Raw genomic sequence first — 10,000 nt, 5'->3', positions numbered from 1 at the left:
TCATTATTGACATCAACGACGTGGATGTTGGACTCAATAACCGCATGAGTAAATTTGCAGACGACACAAAGATTGGTAACTCGGTTCTCACTGACGAAGACAGGCAAAGCCTCCAAGAGGATTTGCAAAATTTCAACTTGGTCGGATAGATGGGAGATGCCCTTTAACGTAGACAAGTGCCAGGTCCTTCAAGTTGGAACGAGGAATAAGAAGTTCGAATACGAAATGCGCGGCGTTAAACTCAAAAGCGTTCAATGCGTCAAAGACTTGGGGGTCAAAATCGCGTCAAACCTCAAATTCTCACAGCAATGCATCGATGCAGCAAATAAAGCGAACAGAATGTTGGGCTTCATTAAAAGAAACTTTGTATTCAAGAATAAAGATGTAATACTCCTCTACAACAGTTTAGTCAGACCCCACTTGGAATATGCGGTACAGTTTTGGTCCCCACCATGCAAAGGATATTGCTAAATTAGAAGGTGTTCAGCGTCGGGCAACGAAAATGATCCCTTCCTTGCGCAACAAATCCTACGAAGAAAGGCTTTCTATCCTTAACATGTTCTCTCTTGAGAAACGTCGCCTCCGAGGAAAATTGATCGAATGTTTTAAAATACTTTAAAATGGTTTCACGAATGTAGACAGATCAACATTGTTTATGATCGATGACAGTCTGCGCACGAGGAACAATGGCGTAAAACTCAGATGTAGACAAGTAAATTCAGATTGCACCAAATTTTTCTTCACCAACGTTGTAGTGCGAGAATGGAATAAGCTTCCACCATCAGTGGTCCAGTGTAACACGATTGACTCCTTCAAAAATAAGCTCGACCGTCACTTCCTTCAACTTAATATCAACTAGAGTAGAAATGCAACGTTTTGGAGTCTTCTGATTAATGTAAAATCACTTAGGTTTAAGGACAGACCATCAAGTCTGGACCATGGGGTCTGTGTGGTCTGATTTTCTATGTAAATCTCTCTCTCTCTCTCTCTCTCTCTCTCTCTCTCTCTCTCTCTCTCTCTCTCTCTCTCTCTCTCTCTCTCTCTCTCTCTCTCTCTCTCTCTTTTATTTTATTATTTCTTGCATTATTTATATATCTATCTAAATATTTATTCATTTCTCTATCTATCTATCTATCTATCTGTCTATCTACCTATCCATGCAACCAACCACCCGTCTATACCTCTATCTCCCTCCCAATCAGTTCTCTCGTCCTCTCTTTCCGAAAAAAAAAAATAACACAAAGAAACACGAGAAACGGGAAACACGGAAATGTATCAGACCGACAAACGCCACAATTCAAGCTCATTCATATTCAGGCAACACACACACACACACACACACACACACACACACACACACACACACACACACAGATACACACACAGCATCATAGCACACCTGCCCTTCCTGTTTTTTTCCGCTCCTCCTCACGCCCATAAGAGAAGCTGTCGCGTGTGACCAGCCAAACCTTTTACCGACTTTCACGCGTGTAGCATCATTTTATCGTATTTTCAGTAGTAGCGAAAACCAGGCTCTCGGTGCTAAGGTGTTTTTTTTCCTCACGTTTCTCACATCCGGGTAAGAGATTGCCCCTGGAGACCAACAGCCATAGCCACCTCACTCACGTAACTTTTTTTTCCCCACCCCATTTCCTGCGGTTTGATCCATTTCTCGCTGATAAGTTTTTATTTTTCTCAGACTTCTGCCATCTAGGTGACGAACTGCCTCGTAAGACCAATAAATATAGCCTACAACTTAATTAATCACAACCACCCATAACAAACTGATTTGCTGAAGAATTATAACCATTTTCAACTAACATTTTTTTTTCCATGACCTAACTTCGTAATAACAACGGTACCTCGCTTGTTCATCACTTACAACAAGGTAAGTTCGCGTAAAATTAACGCCTTCCTTAACTAGACCTAACTCCCCCTTCCTCACCTAAACCCATCCAAAGTTAATCTTACCCACACCTGAATCTAGACTAAGCTAACCTACCAACACCCAAACCTATCCTAACCTAAGCTCCCAATACTAAAAATCTATCCTAACCTAAACTCCCTCACACCTAAATATATCCTAACCTAACCTCAAAATAATTAGATCTATCCTGACCTAAGGTAGCTCGCCCACACTTAAATTTCATAAGCTAACTTCTTCCAATCTTAAACCTATCCTAACCTAACCTTCCAATACTAAATCTATCCTATCCTAAGCTTACCCACACCTAACCTAACCTAACCTCCCAATATCTAAACCTATCCTAACCTAAGCTCCCCATACCTAAACTTATCCTAAGCTAACCTCCCCCACACCTAAACCTATCCTAAGCTAACCTCCCCCACACCTAAACCTATCCTAACCTAACCTCCCAATATCTAAACCTATCCTAATCTAAGCTCCCCATACCTAAACCTATCCTAATTTAAGCTCCCCCACACCTAAACCTATCCTAATCTAAGCTCCCCACACCTAAACCTATTCTAACCTAAGCTCCCCATACCTAAACCTATCCTAATTTAAGCTCCCCCACACCTAAACCTATCCTAAGCTAGCCTACTCTAATCCTAAGTCTACCTTAAGCTAACTTTCTCACAGGTACACCTTTCCAAGCCGAACCTTTTCTCACCTTTCTCAAAAACCTCGTAACACAAATCCGTTTTTTCATCCCTTTTCCTGCTGCGAGAACTGCTCCTTCCCGACACCAAGCCACCTTTAATAAGACATGACTCTTCTCTTATACCTGTCCCTCCTAGGCATATTTCTGGCGCCTCATATCAGCGAGGAGACAACATGAAAGAGAATAGTGGATCGAGGTTTCGCGCGCACCTCACGTCTCTCGTTTCAGCGGAGTCTGCCGGGTTTGCAAGGCGAGAGGAAAAAAGTTTTGTTTCATTTCCACGAGCGACGGAGCCTCCCCACGCGCCTTGAATGTATAGAATTAAATGTTTCCGCGGAGATCAAAGAGGAACGGAGCGTCGGCCTTGCAAACAACAAAACTGTGTAACTTTCAGAGCGTGAGGGAGGGAGGAAAAGAGGGAGTTGGGGACAAAACAGCGCCATGCATTCACGCGACAACAAAACCAAAACAAAAGAAAACAGGGCGAGTGAGCTACGGAGGGAGCATGAAATTAATTAGCACTGAAACGCAACTCAGAACGCGAAACCAATACGAAATAACAGACAAAAAGAATGTTAAATGAGTGGGCGCTGCTGGCCGACGCGTTTCAGATGAGAAGTAAGAAATGAAAATATAAAAAAAGCCAAGCAATAGAACAGAACTTAGGGACGACCATGCATCTAAAATCAGCAAACATCACGACCTTAAAAACGACGACCATGAACAGCGACGCAGCGACACACGTCAGGTAAGGCGATCAGAACTTCGATGGAACGTCCCACCTGCGCTAATTAACAGGTGTGGGGCATGCAGGCCAGGTGTTACGGGAGGAAAGGAAGGGGAGAGAAGATAGAGTGTATGGGGGGAGGGGAAAGGGGGAGTATAAAAATTGGAGGAATAGAAGGCAAGGTGAACAAAATATGACATGGATGAACGAATGGGGAGAGAAAAATCATCAAAAGAAAGGAAAGGGAGAGGAAGAAAGAGAATACATGAAGGAAAACATGGAAAGCGAAATGAAGGAAGAGAAAGGAAGGGAAATAAAGAAAGGAAAGGAAGGCAATGGAAGGGAAAGGACGAACTATGAAAGAGAAAGTATAGGAAGAGGAGATGAGGAGTAAGGATGAATAAATGAAAGTAAGGTAAGGGAAGGGATGAGAAAGGATAGTTGATATGTGTTACGAAGAGGGTGAGAGGGAAGTGGGAAGTCATGTGAAAAAGTGAAGTTGCAGGGGAATAAAAGGAGAAGGGGAGATTCCTTTAGCTATGGAAGGGAAGGAAGCGGAGTGAAGGTCAGTAGGAAAAAAAAGATTAGAAAGGAAAAATCAAGGCGAAGGAGTGTGAAATAAGGGAAATATGAGGACAAAGAGGGAGGCTGTGAGGGGAAAAGGGAAGGGGATAACTACACTAAATATGGCGTATAATAATGAGTGACAGGTGTTGGTCAGGTGTGTATTTTAGCGTTGTATTAATGACAGGTGTGTGTATTCATAATTACAAAGGCGTTTAACAATGATTGGCAGGTGTATGTATTTTTAGATCGTCTGTTTTGAACCTCAGTTAAAATACGAATCTTTTTTTTTCTCTCTCTCTCTTTTATTTTTTTTTGCTCCGTCAACACTTTCTCTTTTCCGCAATAAAAAAAAAAGAGTTGAAATTCATCCCTCGACAGCTGGATAGAGTGAGGTGAACTTTTTTTTTTTTTATTATTTCAAGTTTTTTTGTATATATTTTCTTGCATTTCATAACGACGGAGAGAGAATCGAGGCATACATTTGGACACGCACACACACACACACACACACACACACACACACACACACTCTCTCTCTCTCTCTCTCTCTCTCTCTCTCTCTCTCTCCTCAACCTCTCCCCCCCCGACACACACCACACACAAACACACACACATCACCTCCACCACCACCACCCACCACCACCACCACCCGCACCACCGCCAGGACACGAGAGCAAAGGTCACGAATATTTGCCCAGGAAACATTCGGACGGACAAAGTTTCGTGTGGGAGCGACTTGCCGCCCGGATGTTTGTCCCACGGAGCGGCAGGAATTTCTTGGACGAGAGGGAGAAAAAAGACAAAATGGAAGGAAGGCAACGCGGAAAAAAACTCTGGAAGGAAGGAAAGGCAGAGAAAAGCGGCCAGAGGGAATGGTGGAAAGTATGATAGAGGTAAAAAGTGGAGAATGAAGAGATGGAGAAAGTGGCAGTAGACGATATTAAAGAGAAAATGGAAGGATAGCTTGAAAAAAGTGCATGGAAGGAAGGGTCGAAAAAAGATGAGAGAAACAATTAAGAAAAATATCATAGCAGTCGTAAAAATGATAAATGAAGAGAGGGAGGAAGGGGCAGTAGACGATATAAAAGAGGAAAATTACAAAATGAAGGAAGGCAGCGAAAAAAACAACAACGGAGAGAAGAAAAAGTATAAAAAGTGAACAAAATAAAAAAAAAAGGTGAAAAATATAGAAGTAAAAAATGTCGAGGAAAGAAATAGAGAAAGGAGAAGCAGAAGACATAAAAACAAAGATAAAAATAACTGAGATATACAAAAAGGGAGGCTGTGTAAAAAGATGAAGATGGAAGGAAGAGAAGAGAAGAGTGGGCAGTAGGAATGGTGAAAAATATGGTAACGTTAAAAATGGCGCGTGAAGAAATGAAGAAAGAGGAAGAAGACGGTATAAAAACAGAGATAAAAAACAATTCAGAGATACAAAAAGGGAGGCTGCGTAAAAAATGCAGATGAAAAGAAGAGAAAAGTGGACGATAGGAATGATGAAAAATAATGTAACGTTAAAAATGGCGCGTGAAGAAATGAAGAAAGAGGAAGAAGACGATACAAAAAGAGATAAAAAAACAATTCAGAGATACAAAAAGGGAGGCTGCGTAAAAAATTAAGATGAAACGAAGAGAAGAGTGGACGGCAGGAATGATGAAAAATAATGTAACGTTAAAAATGACGCGTGAAGAAATGAAGGAAGGGGAAGAAAACGATACAAAACAAGGATAATAAATGAGAGAGCCATGCACAGCGCTCAGGCGAGAGAAAGCAATCTCCAAAACTAATTAATTTCACCGAAGAAAAAAGAAATTCCTCCACATCCCGGCCAAAATATTTCCGCAAATGCAAAAAAAAAAAAAGGAAGACATTTAATCTGCAGATGTATAACGCAAATTTGCAAAACCCTGCGCCCCGGACATGTTGAACGTTGGTGGGTTTAAGGGATAGCATTAATTTTGTTACCATACGAAATAAAAATGAGAAAACCAGAGAAGACTTGCTGTAAACTTAAGTCTCCGCTATGCAAGTTATTTTCACACTGCTCTCGTCACGGGAAATATAAACTTACCGTGGAAAATATACCGAAACTTATACGATTCTAAAAACATAATGAAAAATACACAAAACATGGATATTCCGATGCCACATATAGGAACACAAAAATAGAGGAGCGATAGCCAAAACGAAGGGAAAAAATAGAGGAGTTGACCACCAAAAGGAAGAAAAAGTTAACACATAAACGGTATAAAAAATAATAACATATAAAGAGGTGAGGTTTTTTAGCACAATCACTAAACGCACTAACCTTTAAACTGGAGGAGGTAAGCAAAAGGTTATTCTAAAGTTTCTTACCTTAACTGAAGACGCGGGCGAGACACCTGGGATACTGGCGTCACTGCTCTCCTCTTGAATCAGAACACCTATGGAGAAGAAAGGAAATTCGATAAATGCGAGGATGTTTTAAAATATTAGATGCACGAGAGAGAGAGAGAGAGAGAGAGAGAGAGAGAGAGAGAGAGAGAGAGATTTGAGAGTAAACTAATACGAATGTGCTCTCTCTCTCTCTCTCTCTCTCTCTCTCTCTCTCTCTCTCTCTCTCTCTCTCTCCTCTCTCTCTCTCTCTCTCCCCCTCTCTCTTCCCCTATCTCTCTCTCCCCCTCCCCCCTCAGTCTCCCCCTCTCCCTTTCCATCCCCTCTCTCAAACAGGAAGATTATAAGTTATCGCGGACTGGATGCGGAAATAGACCCAAGAAAGCGTGAGGAGGCCGCTTCCAGATGCAAATAAGGATGAACTTGAGAGGCGCAAGACACACACGGAAGAGGAAGGAAGGAAAAGGAAGAATAATACACGTGTTTCAGAAAAGAAGTTCCGGGAGAGAAAGAAAGAAAGAATCACATAGATACAGATACGAAGAAAAAAAATAGACAAACGGAAGGAAAACGAGTGAAGAAGAGACATACTTTTCCATGCAACAGAAAGGAAGGAAAGAGAAGAAGAATATTAGAGTTTTGCAAAAGAAGTTCAGGGCAGGAAAAACAGAAAGAGATAGATACAGATACAAGACAACAAACAGACAGAGACGGAAGGAACAGAGAGGAAAGGAGTTAAGACGAAACACACATGCAACAAAAAAAGGAAAGAAGGAAAAGAAGAATATTAAAGTTTTGCAAAAGAAGTTACAGGGAAGGAATGAAGAAAACAATGATATATACGATAAGACAGCGAACAGACAGACAGACGGACGGAAGGACAGAAAATAAAAAGAATGGAGAAAAGACATATATGGAACAAAGTGAAAGCAAGGAGAAAAAGAATATTAAAGTCTCGTAAAAGCAGGTCAGGTAAGAAAAGACAAGGCAACAAGCAGACAGACAGACAGACGGAAGGACAGAAAGGAGGGAGCAGAGTGAGGAATAGACACACATACAACAAAAATGAAGGAAGAAGAAGAATATCAAAGTTTCGCAAAAGAAGTTCGTGGAAGGAAAGAAGGAAACACTGATAGATACAGAGGACAAAAAGACAGACAGAGGAAGGAAGGAGAGAAAAGAAGGAAGAGGAAGAAAAAGAAAGTCGGGGAAGCAAACACACATTCTATACTCCTTTTTTCTCTCCTCTGTCCTTTCCCTTCCTTCCACTCCCATCGCTTCCCTTCCTCCACCTTCCTACAATTCTCTTCCCATCTTTCCCTCTATACCGGTTCTCTCTCTTCCCTTCCTCTTCTTCCGGTAACATTTCTCTCCCCTCTTCTTTTCATCCTCTCTTCCTCCTCTCCTCCCATTTGTTATCCTCTCTGGCCCTTCCATACTTTCTCCCTTCCCTTGGTAAGAAAGACAGGAAACAGACAGGCAGACGGAGGAACAGAAGGCAGGAATAAATGTGAGGAATAGAGAGACAGATATAGAGATAATTAAGTATAAGAAAGATGGAAAAATACGAAAAATAAAATAAAAGAAGAAACATATACATAAATACAATAAAGGAGAAGACAAATCGACAGAGGAAGAAAAAGGCGTTAGGGAGAGAGAGAGAAAGAGAAAGAGTGAGGAATGAACTTGGCAAGAAAATAAAAATAGCAAAAATGAGTTGGAGAGAGAGAGAGAGAGAGAGAGAGAGAGAGAGAGAGAGAGAGAGAGAGAGAGAGAGAGAGAGAGAGAGAGAGAGAGAGAGAGAGAGAGAGAGAGAGAGAGAGAGAGAGAGAGAAACGCATGGATAATGAGACAAGAAGACAAAATACGAGAAAACAGACGGCCGGAGAGGAGAAAAATGGCGTTAGGGGGAGAAGAAGAAAAAGAGAGATACTGGAAAGGAAGAAAAAGAAGGATAGAAGATACAAAAAGGAGTCCGAAAGAAAGAGAAACATGCACAGAAGATGATGCAGGACATAAATCAGGGAGAAAATGGGAAAAAATAAAATAAAAGCATAAAGAAGAGAGAGAGGGGAATAGAAGGAAAAATAGACAGGTTACGAAGAGGAATTGGAAAGGGAGAGACACAGACAGAGAAGAAAAAAAAATCAGAAAACAAGAGACGAGAAACCAAAGGGGAAACAAAGGGAGGAGAGGAAAGGAGAAAGGAATGGAAGGAGGAAGGGAAGGAGAGAGGGAGGGAAGGATGGTGGAAGGAGGGAAGTGAGGAGGAAACAAGAAGGAGGGAGGGAATAAAGAAGGGAAGGAGAGAGAGAGAGAGAGAGAGAGAGAGAGAGAGAGAGAGAGAGAGAGAGAGAGAGAGAGAGAGAGAAGAATTGTGGGAGGTAAGGAAGCAAGATGGAAACAAGAGAGAGGGAGGGATGGAGGGAAGGAAGGAGGAAACAAGAGAGATGGAGGGAGGGAGGGAGGGAGTGGAGGAAGAAGGAAGAAGGAGAGAGGAATAAAAGTGGAGGAGTCGCGGTCATTTACATTGTTCCTCCATTTGTCTCTCCACCAAGATGACGAAAAAAAAAAAAAGAGTAAGAATCCAGGAGGTAAATTCTCTCTCTCTCTCTCTCTCTCTCTCTCTCTCTCTCTCTCTCTCTCTCTCTCTCAAAAAAGATTTTTGATTTTTGGTATCATTTAATTCCTCTGATTTTTGAGCTATTTTCTTTTATTTTCTTTTTCTTCCCTTGACTGTTTTGCATTTTCTTGGAAGTTTAATATTCCTCAAGTCTTTCCTTTCACCCTCCGTCGGTTCCTCCATGTTTCTCTTTATTTTTTTTTATTTTACTTTCTCTCTCTCTCTCTCTCTCTCTCTCTCTCTCTCTCTCTCTCTCTCTCTCTCTCTCTCAATTTACATTTCCTGGCATACAAGTCTTCTCATGCAAGACTTTTCGCTGCCTTTTCCTTCACTTTTCTTACTTTTTTCCCTTCCTCTTCCTTTCCCTTCCCTCCCTGTTCATGTTTCTCATTTTCTTCCTCTTTCTTTTTTCCCTCTTTCTCTTCGTATTTCTCTTCTTCTTTTTTTTTTTCGTTTCTCGTCCTTATTTTCCTCCTCCTCTTCTTTTCTTGCTAATTCTCTTTCTCTTCCTTCTTTTTTTCCTCTTTTTGATCCTCCTTTTCCTACTTCTCTCTCTTTAATTTTCCTTACGTTTCTCTTTTTCTTACTTCCTCTTTTCCTCTTTCTCTTCCTCCACTTCCTTCTCCTCTTTCTTCATATTCCCTTTTTTACTCCTTATTTTCCTCTCTCTCTCCTCCTCTTCACTTTCCTAATAGTCTTCCTTCTTCTTTTCCTCTTTTCCTTTTCCTCCTCCTTTTCCTCCTCACGTTCGTTCTCTTCTTATTTCCTCCTCCTCCTCCTCCTTCTCATCCTCTTCTTCATTGTTTTCCTCTATCTCCTCATCTTCATCCTCCTCTACTATCTTCTCACCTTCTTGTTCTACCATTTCCTCTACAAACACACACACACACACACACACACACACACACACCAAACAGCACCAGCAGCTCCACCATCACAATCCCTTCTACTCAAACCCCGAAAACTCCTCCCATCTCCTCTGTTTTGCTTTCCTCTCTTAACAAAGTAAAAACCCCATTGAATGAACAAGTCCACCTGTCCGGGCGAGATGGCGTGCAATTTACTTTGCCGGCGTGTTGTCTGCCG

At 41.5% G+C, this 10,000-nt stretch overlaps 1 protein-coding gene across 1 annotated transcript in view; it reads right to left on the bottom strand.

Annotated features, from left to right (window-relative positions):
* Positions 1 to 10,000, bottom strand: part of LOC126987604 (head-specific guanylate cyclase-like) — a 376,569-nt gene that overhangs the window by 181,814 nt on the left and 184,755 nt on the right. The window contains exon 5 of the mRNA XM_050844723.1: positions 6,274 to 6,341. The gene's annotated coding sequence lies outside the window, so the exon portion shown is untranslated. The remainder of the gene's footprint in view (positions 1 to 6,273; positions 6,342 to 10,000) is intronic.

Source organism: Eriocheir sinensis, chromosome 65 (genome assembly GCF_024679095.1).
Source record: "Eriocheir sinensis breed Jianghai 21 chromosome 65, ASM2467909v1, whole genome shotgun sequence".
Lineage (NCBI taxonomy): Eukaryota > Metazoa > Arthropoda > Malacostraca > Decapoda > Varunidae > Eriocheir > Eriocheir sinensis.
This window is presented reverse-complemented; position numbering and strand designations above follow the sequence as displayed.